The sequence below is a fragment of the Lithobates pipiens genome, unplaced genomic scaffold (assembly GCF_037356315.1).
Source record: "Lithobates pipiens isolate NorthernLeopardFrog02 unplaced genomic scaffold, aLitPip1_a1.2 Scaffold_8, whole genome shotgun sequence".
Classification (NCBI taxonomy): Eukaryota; Metazoa; Chordata; class Amphibia; order Anura; family Ranidae; genus Lithobates; species Lithobates pipiens.
In genome coordinates this window covers 662,018,953-662,043,208 of record NW_027507903.1, presented here as the reverse complement: position 1 = coordinate 662,043,208, position 24,256 = coordinate 662,018,953, and the positions used below count along the sequence as shown (strand labels likewise).

Below are 24,256 nucleotides of genomic sequence, written 5' to 3'. Positions count from 1 at the left end.
AAATCAGCATTGAACTATTACCAATCCCGATAACCGTAGCGCTAAGGACTTTATTTTTTATTTTTTCTTTCTTTTCTTGGGAAATCTCTGCGTGCGATATTCTGTGTTTTTGTTTCTTTCCCATATACTCCTCTCCCCCCCCCCCCTGGAATTTGGAAGGACTTTATTAGATCCTCCTTTTTTTTTTCTTTCTTTGAGCTAATATGTCGAGGCGACGAGGAGAGGAACCGGTGCAACAGGAAAATGTGGGGTCACAACAACTGCGCTCTTCTAAAGAAAAAAATAATCAGACAGCAGCTTCCGCTGCGGCAAAATTAGAGTGTTATGTTCATACCCCTGGTCAAACCCCAATAAAGGGAGGACAAACGGTGCAAACAAAAATACTCCAGGGGGTTCCAGCTGATAGAAAAAGCCAAGGTCAACCATCTACAATGGCTCTGGTAGTTACTGGACATAAGAGTAAAAGCAATAAAAGTCAGGGGGATACCCAATGTGATCTGGAATCTACCTTGAGTACCAGTTCACCTGTGGAGGAGGCCCCAACATTGAAGGATGTCTTACAAGCGGTAAATGCATGTAAATTTTCATTGGGAGAAATGGCCGCCCAATTAACAGGAATGAAGGAGGAATTGTTATTGGTCCGACAAGATATTCAAAAAGTAGTTGAAAGAACTACGGTGTTGGAAACAAGGATTAGTCAGTTGGAAGATGATGTTCATCCAATACAATCGGAGGTTAAGAGTATGGGAAAACAGCTGGATAGTTACGCCTTTAAATTGGATGAAATAGAAAACAGATCCCGACGGGATAATATCAGGATGATGGGGTTACCTGAGAAAAGTGAAGGTCCTGATTCCATAAAATTCCTGGAAGCCTGGTTTATAGAACTTTTTGGAAAGGAAAGTTTTTCACCCTTTTTTTTCGATAGAACGGGCCCATCGGGTTCCTTTTAGAGCCCCGCCTCCTGGAGGCCGTCCTAGACCTATGCTGCTGAAGTTCTTTAATTATAAAGATAAAGTGACACTGATGCGTAAGGCGAGAGAGATGGGGGACATCTCCTATAAAGGCACGAAGATCTCACTTTATCCAGACTATTCTCTTGAACTGCAGAGACGCAGGGCAGAATTCCATGGGATTAAATCTACATTGCAGCTATATAGAGTAGCATATGCACTTTTATACCCAGCGAGACTGCGTGTGATGGCACTGGGTGGGACTCAGATCTTTGATTCCCCAACTGGGGCATTACTATGGTTGGAAGCTAATAAGGAGACCCTGCAGAGAAACCAGGGGGAAAGGGAGGGAACTTAGCAGGTGGGGGGTGGGAGGGGGAGGGGGGGAGTGGGAAGGGAGAAAGGAGAGAGAGTAAGGGAAGAAAGGGAAAAGAATGGGTACAAGAAAAAGGGGAGAGGGATAGTGGTTTGATTAAAATAGCGGGAAGTGGAAGGCAAATTGAGGAAGGATGGAAGGGAGATCTGGGGGAGGCACATGGGAGGTTGGGAAAAACAAGGTGTATGGATGGTAAGGTCATGTCAAATCCCCCTAGGGAGCACCTAGGTAGGTGGAGGGAGGGGAGGGAGGGGCGGGTTGGGGGGGTAGGGGGGCGGGGGGGAGGGGGGAAGGGAAAATTGTATATAAAATATCACGAGAAGGTAAAAATTGAATACTGCACGATAGATGATCAGGAGAATGAGATAACACTAGTATGCATCCCGATAAGGAAACACACATAATGGTTAAAGTTAATTTACAAGTAAATAGAACACTGAATAATCAAAAGGAGGTGAAATGTATTTGGGAGTACTTCGAATATGGTGATATCTGTAGGGTCTGTATATTATAGGTATTATATATATCTGCTCTATTTATTTGTCTTGCCCTCTTCTCCTTTGGTCCGTTTTTTCTTCTTCCTTTGACAAATGATACAGGCTAAAACACTTAACATTGGGTTGTGGAATGTGAGGGGCTTGGGTAGTACGATTAAAAAAGCGAAATTTTTTTCTATGTTGGAGAGGTTTGATGTTGGACTGGCCTGCCTTCAGGAGACACATTTAACAAAGATGTCTATATCACAATAAAAAAACAGGAAATATCAACAGCAGTATCATTCAGTATATACCTCCTATTCAAGAGGAGTGAGTGTGATAATAAAAGACGGGGTGGGTTTCTCCTGCAGGCAGGCCAGTATTGACGAAATGGGCCGATATGTTTTTCTGTATGGTGTATTGGAGGGTAGATGTTGTATCTTGGCAAATATATATATCCCTCCACCGTTTAAAATGGAGGTTGTGTATAGATTAATGGAATTCATTGGGGACAAGGAAGACGTCCCAATTATAGCGCTGGGTGACTTCAACGAAGTCCTTTATGAAGAGATTGACAGGTTTCCCCCCAGGGTACGATCCAGGAATATGGGTGTAACCAGGTTGAGTTGTTTTTTGAAGGAAATAGGATTAATAGACCTGTGGAGAGAGAGAAACCTGAAAGTTAAACAATATTCCTGTTTCTCAGGATCTTATCTTACCCTCTCTAGAATAGACCTGGCCCTAGGAAATGCAGAAATAGCACAAAATATAAGGAATATAGTATATATGCCCAGAGGAGTCTCAGACCACTCATTGTTAATGGTGACATTAAGCACGGGGGAAAAGAGAACACAAGGAGGATGGAAAATTAGCCCGTTTTGGTTTGAACTAATAAAGGATGTAGAGGAGGTCTCGTCAAAATTACAAAAGTTTATAAGGTTCAATACGGGTACCACCCCAACCAGTGTAACATGGGATGCCCTAAAGGCTTTCCTTAGGGGCATCCTGATTCAGCAGGTAGCAAGAATTAAGCGAAAATCCAGGATGTGGGAGGAGAGTATTAGGAAGGAACTGACAGAGGCCGAAAATAATTATGTAAAAGATCCAACCCCAGAAAAACAAAAAATGTGGTTAAATAAACAACAAGGGTATAAGATAGCAATAAAAAAAAAAAAGAAGAGAGTAAACGAACATTTCAGAAACAGCTCTACTTTGGGGAAGGGGAGGGGGTGGGCAGAATGCTGGCCCAGCTGGTAAAAACAAATTCCCCTCCGTCTGTCATCCCTAGAATTAGAACCTTGAATGGGGCACTATCCTTAAGTGTTAAGGAGATACCAGAAACCTTTGGAGCTTATTATAGAGAACTGTACTGATCGCAAGGGGTGGGGGAGGAAGGGGAAATGGATAGTTTTTTGGAGGGAGTGGAAATGGCGACTCTCACTCAGGAGGAGAGGGAAGAATTAGATGCCCCGATAACCCTTGGTGAATTACAACAAGCAGTGATCGGGATGGCTAATCAAAAGGCCCCAGGACCTGATGGGCTCCTAGGGGAGACATACAGTGGTGTGAAAAAGTGTTTGCCCCCTTCCTCATTTCCTGTTCCTTTGCATGTTTGTCACACTTAAGTGTTTCGGAACATCAAACCAATTTAAACAATAGTCAAGGACAACACAAGTAAACACAAAATGCAATTTGTAAATGAAGGTGTTTATTATTAAAGGTGAAAAAAAATCCAAACCATCATGGCCCTGTGTGAAAAAGTGATTGCCCCCTAAACCTAATAACTGGTTGGGCCACCCTTAGCAGCAACAACTGCAACCAAGCGTTTGTGATAACGTGCAATGAGGCTTTTACAGCGTCCTGGAGGAATTTTGGCCCACTCATCTTTGCAGAATTGTCCTAATTCAGTTACATTAGAGGGTTTTCGAGCATGAACGGCCTTTTTAAGGTCATACCACAACATCTCAATAGGATTCAGGTCAGGACTTTGGCTAGGCCACTCCAAAGTCTTCATTTTGTTTTTCTTCAGCCATTCGGTGGTGGACTTGCTGGTGTGTTTAGGATCATTGTCCTGCTGCAGAACCCAAGTTCGTTTCAGCTTGAGTACACGAACAGATGGTCGGACATTCTCCTTCAGGATCTCTTGGTAGACAGCAGAATTCATAGTTCCTTTTATCACGGCAAGTCTTCCAGGTCCTGAAGCAGCAAAACAGCCCCAGACCATCACACTACCACCACCATATTTTACTGTTGGTATAATGTTCTTTTTCTGAAATGCAGTGTTCCTTCTACGCCAGATATACTTGGACACACACCTTCCAAAGAATTCCACTTTTGTCTCATCGGTCCACAGAATGTTGTCCCAAAAGTCTTGGGGATCATCAAGATGTGTTGTGGAGAAATTGAGACGAGCTTTGATGTTCTTTTTGCTCAGCAGTGGTTTTCTCCTTGGAACTCTGCCATGCAGGCCATTTTTGCCCAGTCTTTCCCTGATGGTGGAGCCATGAACGCTGACCTTAACTGAGGCAAGTGAGGCCTGCAGTTCCTTGGACGTTGTTGTGGGGTCTTTTGTGACCTCTTGGATGAGTCGTCGCTGCGCTCTTGGGGTAATTTTGGGCGGCCGGCCACTCCTGGGAAGGTTCACCACTGTTCCATGTCTTCGCCATTTGTGGATAATGGCTCTCACTGTGGTTCGCTGGATTCCCAAAGCTTTGGAAATGGCTTTATAACCCTTTCCAGACTGATAGATCTCAATTACTTTCTTTCTCAATTGTTCCTGAATTTCTTTGGGTCTCGGCATGATGTGTAGCTTTTAAGGATCTTCTGGTGGACCTTACTGTGTCAAGCAGCTCCTATTTAAGTGATGCCTTGATTGTGAACAGGTGTGGCAATAATCAGGCCTGGGTGTGGCTAGAGAAATTGAACTCAGGTGTGGACAACCACAGTTATAGTATGTTTTAACAAGGGGGGCAATCACTTTTTCACACAGGGCCATGATGGTTTGGATTTTTTTTCACCTTTAATAATAAACACCTTCATTTACTAATTGCATTTTGTGTTTACTTGTGTTGTCCTTGACTATTGTTTAAATTGGTTTGATGTTCCGAAACACTTAAGTGTGACAAACATGCAAAGGAACAGGAAATGAGGAAGGGGGCAAACACTTTTTCACACCACTGTATAGATACTATGGAGGGACTCTGCTCCCAGAGCTGTACAAGACATTAAAGGGTGCAGCGGAGAAGGGAAAATTGCCCGTTTCGATGACAGAAGCCATTATTATTCCCAAACTAGAAAAGGATCCATTAGAGGTAGCTTCATATAGGCCGATCTCGCTACTGAATTTGGATTTTAAAATTTTAGCCAAGGTATTATCAAATAGGCTGAATCAATTTATTACAAAATTAGTTCATGCAGACCAAACGGGATTTATCCTGGGAAGAACTACTAGTATGAATATCAGAAGGGCATTTTTGAATATGCAGACACCGTCAGAGAATATGGGGGCAAGAGCGATAATGTCATTGGATGTAACTAAGGCTTTTGATAGCATAGAGTGGGAGTATTTGTGGCGTGTGTTGGAGAAAATTGGATTTGGACCCTCCTTTACTGGATGGATCAAAATGATGTACAATGCACCTAGTGCAAGGGTAAGGGTTAATAATAAGTTTTCTGAAAAGATTGAAATGAGCAGGGGGACAAGGCAAGGCTGCCCATTGTCTCCTCTGCTCTTTGCACTTGCTATGGAGCCATTGGCAATAGCTGTTAGGTCAGATCCGGGGATAAAAGGGTTCCAAAGGAAGGGAGAGAGACAGGAAAAGATTGCTTTATACGCGGATGATGTCCTCCTTTTCCTGGGGGATACCGACCAGTCTCTGGGGCAGGCAGTTAAATTAGGAGAAGGTTTTGGAAGGTTTACGGGGCTAGTTATAAACTGGGGGAAGTCAGAGTTGCTCCGAGTCAACCCCCTCGATGCTGTGGCTGCGCCGGGGGCTCCCCAGGTAAAGGTGGTGGATGCTATGAAGTACCTGGGTATATATTTTACAGCAAACCCTGATCAGTACATTTATAAAAATTGAATGCCACTACTAAATAAATTTAAGCGAAAGTGTGATGTCTGGAGCCGGCTCCCTTTATCGGTGATGGGCCGGTGTAGCCTGATTAAGATGATATGGATGCCTCAATTGCTATACGTCTTGCACAATTCTCCAGTATGGATATGTAAAAAATGGTTTAAGAAACTGGAAATCCTCTTTCGGGAGCTTATCTGGAAGAAGGGTACGGCTAGGATCCGGCTCCAGACGCTACAGCTTCCAATAGATAGAGGGGGCTTGGCGGTGCCACATCCCAGGAATTATTACTTGGCGGCGCAGCTGCAGCATCTGGCGGGTTGTGACTCGGGAACTGGAAGAAATTTAAAAGGAGGAATTATGATGACAGGAGCCCTACATGAAACCGTGGCCGAGGTATTAGAGGCAGACTCATTCCAGCATAGAAACTCTGTAACTATTATGGTGGGTAAAGTGTGGAAAACAGTAAAAATATTAATGGGGTATACAGGGTTGTCAGAATTTATGCCGTTATGGGATAATAAAAATCTCCCGGAACTACTTTCAATAGGAAAGATTAAAATATGGGAAAGACAGGGTATAACGAGGCTGATCCAACTCTATGATGGCAATGTCCTAAGGTAATTTTTGGACCTAAAGAAGGAATATGATATACCACAACAATCATTTTCTACAGTTGAGACATGCTTTAGCAGCCCAGTTCGGTGTACATATGCCAGTGTGGGATAAAATACCCCTACTTCGGAAGCTACTTACAATGGATAAGGCCAGCGGGTGTATATCGGTAATATATAAACAGTTATGTTTAAATTTCAATCAGGAAATGGATCACCCGAACCAAAAGAGGAGATGGGAAGAGGATTTGGGGGAAATATCGGATGAGCAATGGAGGAGAATAATGGAACTAGGGCCAATGACATCAGTTTCTCCTTCTCAAAAAATCTCGCATCTGATGCTGGTACACAGGGCTTACTATACACCTAAGAGACTATATTTGTTTGGTAGGAGAAATTATGACAGATGCCCTAGATGCCAGAGACACATAGGTGTGGCGATGTCCGAAGTTGTTTCGTTATTGGTGGGGAGTGGTGGAAACTATAAATAAAGTCTTCGAGGTAGAATTGGAAATGGACCCAATACTCTGCGTGCTGGGTTATAGGAAGGTGCTGGGAGAACAAAAATGCACTACGGTGGCAGTTGTCCGCTGCCTATTCCAAGCGTGTAGAATAATTGCACAAAGATGGCAGGCGGAGAGGGCCCCACTGGTGAGTGAATGGATCCAAGTCATCAGTGAATTAATATGGAAGGAGAAGACAATATATGTAAAAAGGGGGAATCTTAGAGAGTTCGAAAAAATATGGAGACCATGGGCAGATGAGATGGGGTATCCTATAGATTAGACACGAGTAGGAGAGATAAGATCAAAACTAAGAAAGGTAAGGTAGACTTTAACTTATGCCATGAGTAAATCCCCCAAAAATATATCACAAAGATAAGGTAATAAAGGAGAGAGAAAATGAGGAAAGGGTAAGGAGAAGCTAAGGAAAAGAAGGAAGAAGGAAGGAGGGAAAGGAAGGAAAGAAGGGAGGAAATAAAAAGAAAAAATAAGGAGTGTGAGAGAAAAGAGAAAACCGCAGTAGAATAGTAATGTTAAAGAGGAGGGGGGAGGAGGGAAGGGTTAACGATAAAAGGATGATAACTAAGGAAACACGGAATATAGAAGACAAGAATTATTGTAAATAGCATGAGAAATTATTTTTGTAATAGTGATATATTATTGTTTTTAAAATGTTGACGTGTACTAAGATGTATTATAAATGTGAAGGAAAATGGAATAAAGAGTATTAAAGAGAATAATGAGCTGAGGTGTGGCTCAAAGACAATACATCAGGATCAGTACACAGAAAGTCATGGGTTCAATACCTCCTTGAGCCACCTGGGGGGTGGCCATTTGCATGGCACGATAGGAATCGTGACAGTAACCCAGCATCCAGTCCAAAGGGTTCCTGGCTCAAGAGCCCCCCTCCTTTCTGCTCACAGATCCATTCCCTCAGCAGGGCAAAGACAATTGCTCCAGACTATTTAACAGCATCCCATCTGGGCACACCTCCCCAGGGATTGTTTAGGCCCTTCTCAATAATCAGGCTGGTCATTTGAATTTTCCCTCCCTAAACTTCAGAAACTTCTTCTAGTGACAGGGGAAAAAAATTCAACTCCCAGCCTGTGAAGCCCTGAACAGACCAGGCCGAACAACCACTGCTCCTCACAACCACTGCTCCTCTGATTACAGCAGAAGCCAAAAAAAAAATTGCGTAGAAGCCCAAATAGTAAGGTGCTACACATATTACAGGACTTATACAGCACCAACAGATTTCACAACGTTTAACAAAATGAAGGGAGACAGTGCAGTTACAAGAGGGTTACGTAGGCCCTGCCTATCGGTGCTTACTATCAGAAAGGGAGGGGCAAGTGTTTAAAAAGGTAATAACTGTGGGGAATGGGTTGATGGATAGGGTAGTTCGGTTTTGTAGGTGGTGCTAGCATACGCTGCCCTAAAGAGATGAGTTTTCAGAGATCACCTAAAGACGAACAGAGTAGGAGATAGTGAGACAGATTTGTGTAGAGTTCCAGAGAATGGGAGAGGCTCCAAAGAAGTGCTGGAGATGAGAAATGGAGGAGGTGACACGGGAGATAGAGAAAAGTTTGTCTTAGGATGAGTGGACTGCTTGGGTGACATTTTGAGATGAGATTGGTGATATAGCTGGGGGCAGAGCTGTGGATGGTTCTGTATGCGGTTGTTAGTATTTTATACGTTGAGTGAGTAGAAGCTGGTGATGGGATTGGTAGTGGAGGCGGTGGACACCAAATGGTTGGTAAGATTCTGTCAGGAGCATTCATGATGGACTGGAGGGGGGATAGCCTATGTAAAGGTAAGCCAAAGAGAGGGATTGCTTCAATAGTTAAGGTGATTTAACAAGCGAATGGAACTGTTTGTGGTGTTGTTGGTTAACCACTTCGATACCGGGGGGCACTTATACACCTTCCTGCCCAGACGAATTTTGAGCTTTCAGCACTGTCGCACTTTGAATGACAATTGCGCGGTCATGCTACACCGTACCCAAGCTAAATTTTTATCATTTTGTTCCCACAAATAGAGCTTTCTTTTGGTGGTATTTGATCACCTCTGGGATTTTTATTTTCTGCTAAACAAATAAAAAAAGGGTGAAAATTTTGAAAAAAAAATTTTTTTTGTTTCAGTTACAAAACTTTGTAAATAAGTATGTTTTCTCCTCCACTGACGGGGCCGCAGTGACTGGCACTGATAAGGCGGCACTGATGGGCAACAATGATGTGGCATCAATGAAGTGGCACTGATAGGCGGCACTGATATGTGACACAGATAGACACTGATAGGTGACACAAATAGGCACTGATAGGTGGCACGGATTGGCATTGATGGGTGGCATGGATAGGTGGCATGGATAGGCATGGATAGGCGGCACGGATGGGCATGGATGGGCACTGATAGGCGGCATGGATGGCACTGATAGGCGGCATGGATGGGCACTGATAGGTGGCACGGATGGGCATTGTAGTGTACAGTACTGTATAGGGATGGATGCCAATAAGTGCCAAACAATAATGCATGCCAATCAGTGATGCCCATTGTGGGAACTGATTTGTATCCATTATGGGCATTGATTGGCATCCATTGTGGGCACTGACTGGCATCCCTGGTGGTCTAGGGGGGCATACCTGTTGCTGGGCATCCCTGGTGGTCTGGTGGCGTCCCTGGTGGTCCAGTGAGGGCATCCTCGTCGGGGCTGTGCTGATAATCGATCAGCACAGACCCCCCCCTGTCAGAGGAGCAGCCGCGAGTGAGGAAAAGCCGATCACCGGCTCTTCCTATTTACACTGATCAGCCGTGATTGGACACGGCTGATCACATTGTAAAGAGTCTCCGTCGGAGACTCTTTACCGAGATTGTAGTTGCGGGGTGTCAGACTGACACCCCGCAACAACAATCGCCGCGATGCGCGCCCCCGGGGGCGCGCAGCGGCTTTATATCCTGATCATGTCATATGACGTCCGGTCAGGATATTACAACCACTTTGCCACCGTCATTTTGCTATATGGCGGGCGGCAAGTGGTTAAGAAGGGGCACATTTTGGAAATGGTTGAATTTTGTTTTTTATCCAGTGATTGGATATGGGGCCAGAAGGAGAGGTCAGAGTTTAGGATTACACCTAACACCCTTGCATGTATGGAGTAACTGATAGCTGTGCTATTGAACCCAATGGTAAAGTTGCGATAGGGGGAATCAGGAAAAGAAAACACTACAAGCTCAGTTTCTGACGGGTTACAAATTGGTGTGAGATTCATACTGATGTGTCAGTCTGTAAATTAGCGAAGCATATGGAGAGTGAAGGGGTGAGCCGAAGAGTAGAGAGATAGATTTGGGTGTAGAAATGGTTTTGGAAGCTGTAGGATGTTACCAACTGGTTCAGGAAAGAGATGTAGAGAGAAGATAACAGGGGCCTAGGGACAGATCCTTGGGAAACTCCAAGGGAAAGAGGAAGAAGAGGAGATAGAGTTGTAGGCGATGCTGAATGTATGCTGAGATAGGTAGGAGGTGAACTTGTCTTGGAGAACAAGGGAGTGGGATTTTTTTTAAAGGAGGAGCAGGAAGTCAACTGTATCAAAGGAAGCATAAAGACCCAATTGAGTAGTGGCCTCTGGCTTTGGCAATTAGTAAGTCGTTAATGAGTTTTAGTAGGGGGGATTCAGTAGAATGTAGGGGACTAAAGCCAGACTTTGAGGGGTTGAGAAGAGTATCAGTGAGGTATCAGCTCAGATACTCGTATACAAAGCATTCAAGAAGTTTGGAAGCAAATTGGAGCAGGGATATTGGTCTTACAGTAGGTTGTTCAAAGTGGTGGGATCTAGTGAGGGTTTTCTAAATATGGAGGTAAGCAATGCATGTTTGGAAGGAGGGTTAGGGAAAATAATTGTGGAGGGGGAAAGGCTAAAATTGTGAATTAAAGAACACATAATAAAGCAGGAGCATGATTGTTGGTATTGTGAGGGAGTAGGATCTAGGGGAGATTAGGTCAGCCTCAGGCCGCGTACACAGGGGCGGACTGTTCGCCCAACTTAGTTTGTCAAACAATCCGACAAACAGTCCGCTCAAAATTTGCATGAGCGGACTTGACCACACACGATGAACGAACAGTCCGCTGAAAGCGTGCGCGATGACGTGAACGGCACGTACGACGGGACGAGAAATTCGACGTCCAATACACTGCAATGCAACCTTCGCCGTGTAAATCCTTTTTGAGCATGCGCGAAACTTAGTTTGTCGAACAAGCCTACACACGAGCGGACTGTCCGCTCAAACCAAGTTTCAGCGGACTGTCTTACGGGAATTCCGAAAAACTTTGTTCGTCAGACTGTCCGCTGAAACTGTCCGCTGAAGCCCACACACGAGCGGACTGTCCGCTGAAACACTGTTCAGCGGACAAAGTTGGGCGAACAGTCCGCCCGTGTGTACGCGGCCTCAGAAAGATGAAGAAGAAGTATTTTTCTCAGCGGTAACAGGGTCAGGAGAGGAAAGTATTGTGTGTGGTGGTAGACATTGTATACTTTTGGGGGTGGATAAAGATATATAGCAGAGATCTCATCATGAATTATATTGAAGTTTTTTTTTTTAATAATTTGGAAATCTTTTGGGCAGTGAGTAGTGATGGACGAACTTCCGACGGGACGTTTCGCGAACGCGGACCGCGAACGCGGCCAATAGTTTGCGAACCGGAGCGTTCGCGGCGGGCCCCATTGACTTCAATGGGAGGCGAACTTCGCAAACCTATAGGTCAAATTTGCAGCCACAAAATAATTATTAGCTGTGCAAACATAGTCCCACCACATAGCTAATGACATAACACATGTATGAGGTGAATCTGGGATCGACAACTACAAGCATTCTTTTTTTATATGGGAAATTGTGACAATTCAGGACTGTGGAGCGCATGAAGGCAATGGAGGAGAGGGAAGGTCAGGGACCAGGGTAGGCAAAGAAGAGGGTGCAGGAGATGATCACCAGCAGCGTGACATACAGCAATGACACCTGCACCGTGATAGAGTCATCTGACAACAGCACCGTGATAGAGAGCACTGACATCAGCAGCGTGACATACAGCAATGACACCTGCACCGTGATAGAGAGTACTGACATCAGCACTGTGATATACATCACTGACACCTGCACCGTAAGCAGCCCCAGGAGGAAGTCAGCATAGCACAGGGATGGTGGGAGCCCCTCATAATGAGCCTAGCACAGGGATGGTGTGAGCCCCTCATAATAAGCAGCCCCAGGAGGAAGTCAGCACAGCACAGGGATGGTGTGAGCCCCTCATAATAAGTAGCCCCAGTAGAAATATGACCCACCCCTGTATACCACCCCTGCGGAAGGGCCTGCCTCTTCCTCTGCCTGTCATTTTTTAAATGACCCTGTGACAAAGCTCTCAGTCCCTATACCGATGAAGGACTGCTGCAGTATAGGGCAGCGGTCAGCAGTAGTGCACCTCAACCCTATGTATTGTGGACCGATACCAGTCCTTATAGAATAGCAGACTGTACCTTACTCAACCCTATGTACTGTAGCACCCTACACTAAGTTACCAGTCCTTATAAGGACCTTTGTGGACCAAGTAGGTTGTGTGTGACTGATTAGCAGACTGTACCTCAGTCCCTATACTGATGAAGGACTGCTGCAGTATAGGGCAGCGGTCAGCAGTAGTGCACCTCAACCCTATGTATTGTGGACCGATACCAGTCCTTATAGAATGGCAGACTGTACCTCACTCAACCCTATGTACTGTAGCACCCTAGACAGACCAAGTTACCAGTCCTGATAAAGAGCTTTGTGGAACAAGTGAGTTGTGACTGATTAGCAGACTGCAGCAGAAGGGCAGCAGTCAAGTATAATATTCTTTCTATATTTGGAAGAAAGAATATTATACGTGTACAAGCCTATTACCATACCACTGATACCAGTCCTGAAAAGAACCTTTGTGGAACTAATAGTAACAGCTACTGTTTAAACTGACCCTCACTGCCTGACACACTGCTTCCTGCCTGTACCTATATAAAATGGCAAAACAGAGGCTGCTGGAACAATAACTGGTTACTGGGATAGCACTTTTGTGGACCTGATAGTAACAGCTAATGATGATGATGGTTGATGATGATGACTAATCTGGCTGTCCCTACAACAGCAGCACACAGCGCTCTGTCCCTCTCTCTAAACTGACAAAAGACACTCAGGCTGCTGCAACAATCAGTAGCACAGCAAACCTATATACACCTAACACCTATACCAGTCCTGAAAAGAACTTTTGTGTACCAAATAGCTAGCGATTTATCTCCCCCTACTCCACACAGCAACCTCTCCCTATAGTGACAGAAGAAAGAATGTAAAATGGCCGCCGGATCGGGTGTATTTATAAGTTAGGGGGAATGTCCAAGTGTCCATGTGCTGTAATGTCTCCATTGGCTGTCCTGTACCCCATGATGGATGTGTCATCAGGTCAAAGTTCTTTTACACAGTAAAAACACGGAAGTCCGCCGGGCGAACAAGGCCAATAGTCCGCCGAACGGGCGGACCGCGAACAGGCGAAATTCGCCGCGAAACGACCGCCGGGCGAACTGTTCGGCCATCACTAGCAGTGAGTGAGTTAGTGGGTGGAGGCAGCGAGGGACAAAAATTAGAGTAGAAGGAGTACAGACAAAGCTCGTTTGGTTGTACTTGTCCTGTGGATCGCAAGAGTGCAGTTCATTCTGCACTCCTGTGGCCCATTTTCAGCAGACAGCGGGCTGAAGGCCGCTGCCGGCTGAGGTCACAGAGCCGGTCCAGGCTCGGGGAAATATTGCAATGATATGGTCGGGATCTGCCCACATGCCTGGACCGGCACCCGGCTCAGCCTGTCATCAAGCTACTGAGAGCCTGAGCCAGCCACTCCCGTCCCCTCCACAGCCAAGCACGGCAGTGAGCATGGAGGGGGCAGAGCAGAGAGCCGGTGACTGACAATCACCAGCTCTCTGCTCACAGAGCTTTTAAAAAATTGATCGGTGGTGATTGCTTGGTTCTCAGTCTTAGAGCCAGCGGGGGACAGATTCAGCATTGTAATGATGCTGTGTCTACCTAGATCAGTGATGGCGAACCTTGGCACTCCAGATGTTTTGGAACTACATTTCCCATGATGCTCAACAGCACTGTAGAGTGGATGAGCATCATGGGAAATGTAGTTCCAAAACATCTGGGGTGCCAAGGTTCGCCATCACTGACCTAGATAAATGTGATTTAAAAAAAAAAAAAAAAACATTCCCATACTTCTCTTTTAAGGGTAGAAAAGAGTTGATGATGACTGGATGGGAGGGTATTATTGAGGGTGTAGAAGTACAGTAGGTTTGTTTAGCAGCATGGAGACAGCAGTTGTATTTTAGGAGATTTGTGTTGGGTGAAGTCTTGCAAGGATTTATTTCCACTCCACACCCCTACAGCTTAATACACCCTACTACAGCTATATCTTCTGGTGTCTGTTTTTCAGGTTTGCAGCCATCAGGACCTGGTTCTGCACATAGAGAATTACATGTGTCACACACACTTAAAGAGGAAGTAAAGTTTCGTTATGATACAGTGTGAGCAGGATAGGAAGCCAGGATCAGAGACAGAAATGTGGTCACAGGAATAGCCAGGGTCATCAACAGGTGGGCAGAATCCAAGACCAGGTCAGGAGCAAGCTGGGTCAGCAACAAGGGAATCAGACAGGATAAATGCAAGGCACAGGGAACAGCTGAAGATCAGTCAGCACAGAACATGGGCATGAGCAACCTTTAGATAGCCCATCTGGCGCCAACAGGAATTGTGCATGTGCATATACGTGTGCGCACATCCACATTTTCCCACAGGCACTTAGTCCCCTTTTGTGGGAATTACCATGTACATATCTACACACCAGAGTTCTCACAGGGATTCCCTGACGAGCATAGAACAGTAATCGCCCATCACGCGACTCCTTCAGAACTTGCTGGAGTGCCAGGCTGAGGTATGGTCAGGTGGAGCTGAATCCATCTCTTTTCCACACCCTGAAAGGTGGAACGATTTGTCAGTCAAGCAGATAGGGGGGGATCCTGACAATATTACTGGTATCCTTCCTAAACTTGGCATGGGTCTGCCCTTTCAACTGATAGTGGCAAATAGCCCACTGGTTGTTGGTCATAGGAGAATGTTAGTCAATATATTCCTGTGAGCCAAAAGACAAGTACACCCATAAAAGGGACAGTCATGCTTCTCTTCTAACCTAAAGGGTTGACTGCTTCATGAGAAAATTTACATGCATGCCTTGAATGCATGCCATGCCCACCGTCAGTGATGCCCGTGATGCCAGTCTGATCCTCGTTCATCCAGGACTCTCGGAACACCTCCAGAAATTGTTGATGCTCACCGACACTGGCAAGGTCTTCAACCGGTCTTCCTCGAGGAGGAATGCCAGCCACGACAGGGACTTTCAATTCACTGAGGAGCATTACTGACTACAATCCTGTGAATTGGTTTACTTACTGTGCCATTAAAGTCTCATACCGCAAAACACATAGTTACACATAGTTGGCACTGCTCTTCCTCTTGTCTTCCCTGCAGAGTCACTTCTAGCTCCTCCACAGTGGCCGCCGCTCAGGTAGCACCTTGGCCTTTTTTCCTCATGTGACTGTCATTGTTTTATTGTTTCTATTTTATTAATTCAACCTAGCTGGTTTGGGTCAGATAGCTTCAAGTGTGCCAGATCTCTTCCCTCTTGCATTTGGGTCAGTACTCTGTGCGGGCCAGTTAAGTTCCTCCAAACTCGCTCATCCATGTCTTTATGGACCTCGCTTTGTGCACTGGTCCAAATCATTTGGTGGAGGGGGGATTATGGTGTGGGGGTTGATTTTCAGTGGTTGGGCTTGGCCTCTTAGTTTCAGTTATAGGGAGCTCTTGGGTCACAGGAATATATTGACTAACATTCTCCTATGACCCACAGCCAGTAGGCTATTTGCCACTATCAGTTGAAAGGGCAGACCCATGCCAAGTTTAGGAAGGATACCAGTAATATTGTCAGGATCCCCCCAATCTGCTTGACTGACAAGTTGTTCCACCTTTCAGGGTGTGGAAAAGAGATGGATTCAGCTCCACCTGACCATACCTCAGCCTGGCACTCCAGCAAGTTCTGAAGGAGCCGCTATCAGTTGAAAGAGCAGACCCATGCCAAGTTTAGGAAGAATACCAGTAATATTGTCAGGATCCCCCCAATCTGCTTGACTGACAAGTCGTTCCACCTTCAGGGTGTGGAAAAGAGATTGATTCAGCTCCACCTGACCATACCTCAGCCTGGCAATCCAGCGAGTTCTGAAGGAGCCGCTATCAGTTGAAAGAGCAGACCCATGCCAAGTTTAGGGAGGATACCAGTAATATTGTCAGGATCCCCCCCCATCTGCTTGATTGACAAGTCATCCTCATACCAATACATTTTGGACAATTTCATGCTCTCGACTTTGTGGGAACAGTTTGGGGATGGTCTCTTCTTGTTTCAACATGACTGCGCACCAGTGAACAAAGCAAGGTCCATAAAGACATGGAGGAACATGACTGGCCTGTGTAGAGTCCTGACCTTAACCCTATAGAACATCTTTGGAATGAATTAGAGTAGAGACTGCAAGCCTGACCTCACACACGCGCTTCAGAAAGAATGGTCAAACATTCCCATAGACACACTCCTAAACCTTATGGATAGCCTTCTCAGAAGAGTTGAGGCTTTTATAGCTGCAAAGGGTGGGCCAACTCAATATTGAATCCTACGGACTAAGACTGGGATATCATTAAAGTTCATGTAAAGGCAGGTGTCCCAATACTTTTGGTAGTATAGTGTATGTTGTTTGCGTTCTTGGGAAATTCTCAGTCCTTAGTTCTATTGGGGTGTTTGGTATTAGGTATCTGAGCTGTGTAATTGAGGGACCAGAGATACAGTAAATGTAGATTGCATATGTCGCTGTGGTTGCAGTACACATTGCGTAAATTTTCATTTCTCTTTTTGTGGTGAACAGTGAGGCTGTAATTTGTATAATTTTCGGTTTTTGAGGAATGCTGATCTTGCTGTTGGAGGTCGGAGGAGGGGGAGAGTTATTAATGAGGAAGGAACTATATAACACCCAACCCTTCCACTCATCTCACCATTACCAGGAGGACCTTCTGAGGGCTGAGACTGGACAAAGGAGACTGGACAAAGGGAGACTGGACAAAGGGAGAAGGCTTCAACCAGACCAACCACACCGTACACAGAGATCGCAGGTAACACACAAAGCCGGGGTACTAAGATAAATATGTCTTATTGTCTTGGAGTAAGGATAAAGATGATAAAAATCAGCAATCCTAATATTTATGGTGTCCAGAAGTCAGGTCAGGACAGTCAGGAACCCAACACCCTAATTCCGCGTACACACGAGCGGTCTTTCCGTCTGAAAATTCTTGGATGTTTTTTTCGGACGGAATTCCGCTCAAGCTTGGCTTGCATACACAGAGGTCACACAAAATCTCTCTGAACTTTTGACCGTCCAGAACGCGGTGACGTACACCGCGGTGACGTACGTAATATTGAGTTGGCCCACCCTTTGCAGCTATAAAAGCCTCAACTCTTCTGGGAAGGCTGTCCACAAGGTTTAGGAGTGTGTCTATGGGAATGTTTGACCATTCTTTCTGAAGCGCGTTTGTGAGGTCAGCCGAGAAAATGAAGTTTAATGCTTCCGAACGTGCGTCGAATTGTTTCCGAGCATCCATCGGAACGTTTGCGTGTCGGAATTGCTTGCACACGAACGGAATTTCCGAAACTTTTTCCCGTCTGAAAAATTGAGACCGTGCTCTCAAACTTTTGCTGGCGAAAATTCGGCCGATGGAGCATACACACGACCGCATTTTTTCCGACGAAAAGCTCTCATCGGTCTTTTTCTGGCCGAAATTCCGATCGCGTGTACGCGGCATTGGAAGGAAGGTCACCGCTGAGCTCAGCCACTGCTGGGATAGGAGAGGAGAGAGAGCACTGTGCAAGGATGGCTTTTATATCGGGCAAGCTCATCCATGTGATGCCAACGGGGGTGTGGGGGGGCGCTCAATGTGTGCTTTGTCCTGGAAATAAGTCGGGACGTAGGAAAGTAAACTTTGAGAGATTTTCATCTGGGCTTTTTTGTAGGTGGAAAAGACCTACAGGTATGACATTTGCATTACACAATATATTTACAAATGAAGCAGGGCTTTTTAAACCACTAAGGCCCTTTGTCTGCATGGACCAGTTTATGGAAAAGGTGAAGGTAGCCTTTATTGTAGAGAATAGATAGATCCAGTCTCATCAGTCCCTGTCCTCCAGAGGATGGTTACCATTACCGTATATATTGAAGTTGTGAGAGGAAACCAAGCAAGTTTCCATTGCTGGTTGCAGCATGATAAGGCACAAAACCACCAATCAAATAATTGACCTCAACCCCTTCCTCCCCCTCCCTGCCTTCTGTGTTCGCACAGTAAAAGAGGTTCAATTAAAGAGAGACAGTCTGAAGGCAAGCACCTTCTTCTTTGTCTCTAGAAAACCCATAGGGGTCTATCGATAAAGCAAAACGTTTTGTCTATGTTAATATGGGATGAGGGTACCCTCTTTATCTTTTTGTATTAATACTCATTGAGGCATTATCATTTCCAATAAAGCAAAAATAAAAATAAATACCGCGCTAAACCTAAATCTACACTAGTACAACTAGTAAAAATCGCTGCAGCTCAGTTTTACAAGATACACGTAAACACAATAAGATAACAAAAGGAAAAAGCCGTGCACATACATAAATACTATAAATAAATTAAATATAAACACCTATGAGTGATTAATTATATATATATGTGTATATATATATATATATATATATATATATATATATATATATATATATATATATTAATTAATTGATTGCAATAATAGTGAGAAAAATTGATCTACTCTTCTAATACATCAAACATAACATCATTTATAAAAAGAATTATAAATATTTAATTATAACTTATTTATAAATTATATAATTATAAATTATAATAATAATAATAAATAAATAAATAATAAATAATAAATAAATATAAGTGTTAATAATGAAGTTCGAAAAATCCCAGTGAAGTGATAAAAAAGTCCAATAAATTAAAAAAATTCCAGTGAGAACTTAATAAATACCTAAATTGATAAAAAGTAAAAATTCATAAGAATTCATGAAAAATAGAAGATATTAAGTTAATAGTAACAAAAAAAATATATATATATATATATATATATATATATATATATAGATATATAGATATATATATATGTATAGATATATACATGTGATAATAATAAAAAAAATAGTGGTAATAATGAGTGTAATAACAATGTAAAAATAAAAAATAATAAATAAAAAAAATGTTTAATCTTCTGTGCAACCGAAAAACACCAAGGATCGTGACCACCACACCACACAAAATATGCGCTTACCAAAATGCAAGCGATTTCATGCCCATAGTCAATCTCCACAGCACCTCCTCAGACCATGATCACAATAGGGCTCCCTTATTGAATAAAACAGGCCGGGGACCATCAACACCAGCACGTGAAGCAGAAAGGCAGTACTTGGGATCCCAGAGAGTGATAAAAAAGTCCAATAAATTAAAAAAATTCCAGTGGGAACTTAATAAATACCTAAATTGATAAAAAGTAAAAAAAAAGAATTCATGAAAAAATAGAAAATATATATAAAAAAAAAAAAAAATATATATATATATATATATATATATATATATATATATTAGTGATGTAAAAATAAAAAATAATAAATAAAAAAAGTGTTTAATCTTCTGTGCAACCGAAAAACACCAAGGATCGTGACAAGCAAGCGATTTTCATGCCCATAGTCAATCTCCACAGCACCTCCTCAGACCATGTTCACAGTAGGGCTCCCTTATTGAATAAAGTGGGTCGGGACCGTCAACAGCAGCACGTGAAGCAGAAAGGCCGTACTCGGGATCCCAGGGAAATGGAAAGAAAGACTCACTATAGCATAATTCCGTATAACAAATTTAATAAAAGTAAAGAAATACACTTACATAGAAAGCAGTAAAAACGCCCATAAAAAATGCCGGCCGGCATGCAATCGCCCTGTCCAACCTACGCTGTATCGCAATGACATCAGCATGTCTGCCACCCGACGTACGTTTCGTCGTAAAAAGACTTATTCGTGGGGACCCCACGAATACGTTTTTTTTTGTTTACGACGAAACATATGTCTGGTGGCAGACGTGCTGACGTCATCGCCATAATCACACATAGGTGTTTATATTTCATTTATTTATAGTATTTATATACGTGCACGGCTTTTTCCTTTGGTTATCTATCAATAAAGGTTTTCCCACAGCTTCCTCCCAAGACTCACACGTTGCTTTAATTGGATTTAAATGAAGAAATGTGAGAATTCCCGGAGAGAAAAGTTCTATGAAGACATTTACAGGGTATAATGGAAATAGACCCCCATAGTGCTCCGTGATTCCAGTCTCATGAGTTCTTCCGTTATGAATTATGAATATGAAAGTTTTATAGACACGTGCAAGCCGGAAATTTTTGTTCTGTTTTGGTAAAATAGTTGGAGCAACTGGTCGTTAAAGAGTGCACATTTGCGGAATCATTGACAACCTTGACTCACCTGCTGTCAATGAGATTCCCTGCTGACAACAGAATAAAAACAAAAGAAGTGCAGCATTAAAAATAATAAGAAAACAAAAAACACCATGCCCCCCCCCCTTTTTCCATACCAGGCCTTTCAGGTCTGGTATGGATTTTGAGGGGAACCGCATCCCCCCCCAAATCCATACTGGACCCTTATCTGAGAAGGCCAGGAGATGAGGGAACGAGCTAGTGCCCCCCGTCCCCCCTTAAACCATATCAGGACATGTGTCCTCAACATGGTGGGGCTTTGGGGAAGGGGGTCTCCCCCCCAAAGCCCCTTGCCACCATGCCGATGAAGACAAGTGCCTCTTCCCCACAACCCTGGCCTGGCAGTTGTAAGGGTGGGAGGGGGGTGACTTTTTGAAGTTTGGGGACCCCTTTATTAAGGGGCCCCCCGTCCCCCACCTCCTTGTTAATGAGTATTGGGTACATAGCACCCCTACTCAATTGACAGAAAAATGGGCAAACAAAATAAAAACATAGTTTTTGATAAGTCCTTTATGAAAAAATAAATAAATGTTCCCCGAAGTAGATCCTACATCAGTCTTGATGAACACTGACCCACAAAGCGCCACCCACCAAACACGACCGGTCCTGTCAAGAGACACTTGCCGAATGACAGGTAAACATTGGTGAATCTACCCTGCTGTACTCCTCCCAGTGACACCCCCATCAGGGTCAGTAAGTATAAGGGGGGTGAGGGGGGGGATCCAAATACTGTGAAAAAATGGAATCTTCCACCTCAGGTCTGGTCTGGTAGGCTTGGATTACCCATGGAGATGAAAGGGTCAATGGATATGGTACAACCATTTCCTATTATTTGACATTTCCTGTCTTGTATTCAGAGGTTCCTGTTCTTTTGACTGTTGCATTATGGCAACGGTGATCTCATCTCACCGTTACCAGGAGGATCTGTTGAGCACTGAGAGGGGCTGAGGCTGGAAAAATGGAGAAAGATTTAACCTGACCGACAATGCAGAGATCGAAGTTAACACACAAATGATGGGGAACTACATTGAGTGATTGACCCAGAGTGAGAATGCAGATCAGAGAAGTTAGAAGTCAACATGAAGGCCAGGAACCTAGGAGGAGGGGTCACCATATAGAGAAATCTATTATCCCGATATCTGAACTCCTAGGAGGAGGGGTCACCATATAGAGAAATCTATTATCCCGATATCTGAACTCCTAGGAGGAGGGGTCACCATATAGAGAAATCTATTATCCCGATATCTGAACTCCTAGGAGGAAGGGTCACCATATAGAGAAATCTATTATCCCGATATCTGAACTCCTAGGAGGAAGGGTCACCATATAGAGAAATCTGTTATCCCGATAACTGAACAACTAGGAGGAGGGGTCACCATATAGAGAAATCTATTATCCCAATATCTGTACTCCTAGGGGGCGGGGTCGCCATATACAGAAATCTATTATCCCGATATCTGTACTCCTAGGAGGAGGGGTCACCATATAGAGAAATCTATTATCCCGATATCTGAATTCCTAGGGGGGGGGGGGGGGGGTCACCATATAGAGAAATCTATTATCCCAATATCTGTACTCCTAGGGGGCGGGGTCGCCATATACAGAAATCTATTATCCCGATATCTGTACTCCTAGGAGGAGGGGTCACCATATAGAGAAATGTATTATCCCGATATCTGTACTCCTAGGAGGAGGGGTCACCATATAGAGAAATGTATTATCCCGATATCTGTACTCCTAGGAGGAGGGGTCACCATATACAGAAATCTATTATCCCGATATCTGTACTCCTAGGATGAGGGGTCACCATATACAGAAATCTATTATCCCTATATCTGTACTCCTAGGAGGAGGGGTCACCATATAGAGAAATCTATTATCCCGATATCTGTACTCCTAGGAGGAGGGGTCACCATATAGACAAATCTATTATCCCGATATCTGTACTCCTAGGAGGAGGGGTCACCATATAGAGAAATCTATTATCCCGATATCTGCACTCCTAGGAGGAGGGGTCACCATATACAGAAATCTATTATCCCTATATCTGTACTCCTAGGAGGAGGGGTCACCATATAGACAAATCTATTATCCCGATATCTGTACTCCTAGGAGGAGGGGTCACCATATACAGAAATCTATTATCCCCATATCTGTACTCCTAGGAGGAGGGGTCACCATATACAGAAATCTATTATCCCGATATCTGTACTCCCAGGAGGAGGGGTCACCATATAGAGAAATCTATTATCCCGATATCTGTACTCCTAGGAGGAGGGGTCACCATATACAGAAATCTATTATCCTGATATCTGCACTCCTAGGAGGAGGGGTCACCATATACAGAAATCTATTATCCTGATATCTGTACTCCTAGGAGGAGGGGTCACTATATACAGAAATCTATTATCCCCATATCTGTACTCCTAGGAGGAGGGGTCACCATATACAGAAATCTATTATCCCGATAACTGTACTCCCAGGAGGAGGGGTCGCCATATACAGAAATCTATTATCCCGATATCTGTACTCCTAGGAGGAGGGGGTCACCATAATACAGAAATCTATTATCCTGATATCTGCACTCCTAGGAGGAGGGGGTCACCATATACAGAAATCTATTATCCTGATATCTGCACTCCTAGGAGGAGGGGTCACCATATACAGAAATCTATTATCCTGATATCTGTACTCCTAGGAGGAGGGGTCACCATAATACAGAAATCTATTATCCTGATATCTGCACTCCTAGGAGGAGGGGTCACCATATACAGAAATCTATTATCCTGATATCTGCACTCCTAGGAGGAGGGGTCACCATATACAGAAATCTATCATCCTGATATCTGTACTCCTAGGAGGAGGGGTCACCATATAGAGAAATCTATTATCCCGATATCTGTACTCCTAGGAGGAGGGGTCACCATATAGAGAAATCTATTATCCCGATATCTGAATTCCTAGGGGGGGGGTCACCATATAGAGAAATCTATTATCCCGATATCTGAACTCCTAGGAGGAGGGGTCACCATATAGAGAAATCTATTATCCCGATATCTATACTCCTAGGGGAAGGGGTCACCATATACAGAAATCTATTATCCTGATATCTGTACTCCTAGGAGGAGGGGTCACCATATAGAGAAATCTATTATCCCGATATCTGTACTCCTCGGAGGAGGGGTCACCATATAGAGAAATCTATTATCCCGATATCTTTACTCCTAGGAGGAGGGGTCACCATATAGAGAAATCTATTATCCCAATATCTGTACTCCTAGGGGGCGGGGTCGCCATATACAGAAATCTATTATCCCGATATCTGTACTCCTAGGAGGAGGGGTCACCATATAGAGAAATGTACTATCCCGATATCTGTACTCCTAGGAGGAGGGGTCACCATATACAGAAATCTATTATGCCGATATCTGTACTCCTAGGAGGAGGGGTCACCATATACAGAAATCTATTATCCCGATATCTGTACTCCTAGGAGGAGGGGTCACCATATACAGAAATCTATTATCCCGATATCTGTACTCCTAGGATGAGGGGTCACCATATACAGAAATCTATTATC

The 24,256-nt window shown here is 44.0% G+C and overlaps 1 protein-coding gene across 2 annotated transcripts in view; it reads left to right on the top strand.

Moving 5' to 3' along the window:
• Positions 1-24,256, top strand: part of LOC143961839 (uncharacterized) — a 299,153-nt gene that overhangs the window by 224,809 nt on the left and 50,088 nt on the right. Inside the window, exon 1 of one of the 2 annotated variants that reach the window (XM_077471173.1) lies at positions 17,138-17,255. The exons of the other annotated variant lie outside the window; for it this stretch is intronic. The gene's annotated coding sequence lies outside the window, so the exon portion shown is untranslated. Of the gene's footprint in view, positions 1-17,137; positions 17,256-24,256 lie in introns of those variants that run through there. 2 annotated transcript variants of the gene reach the window in all.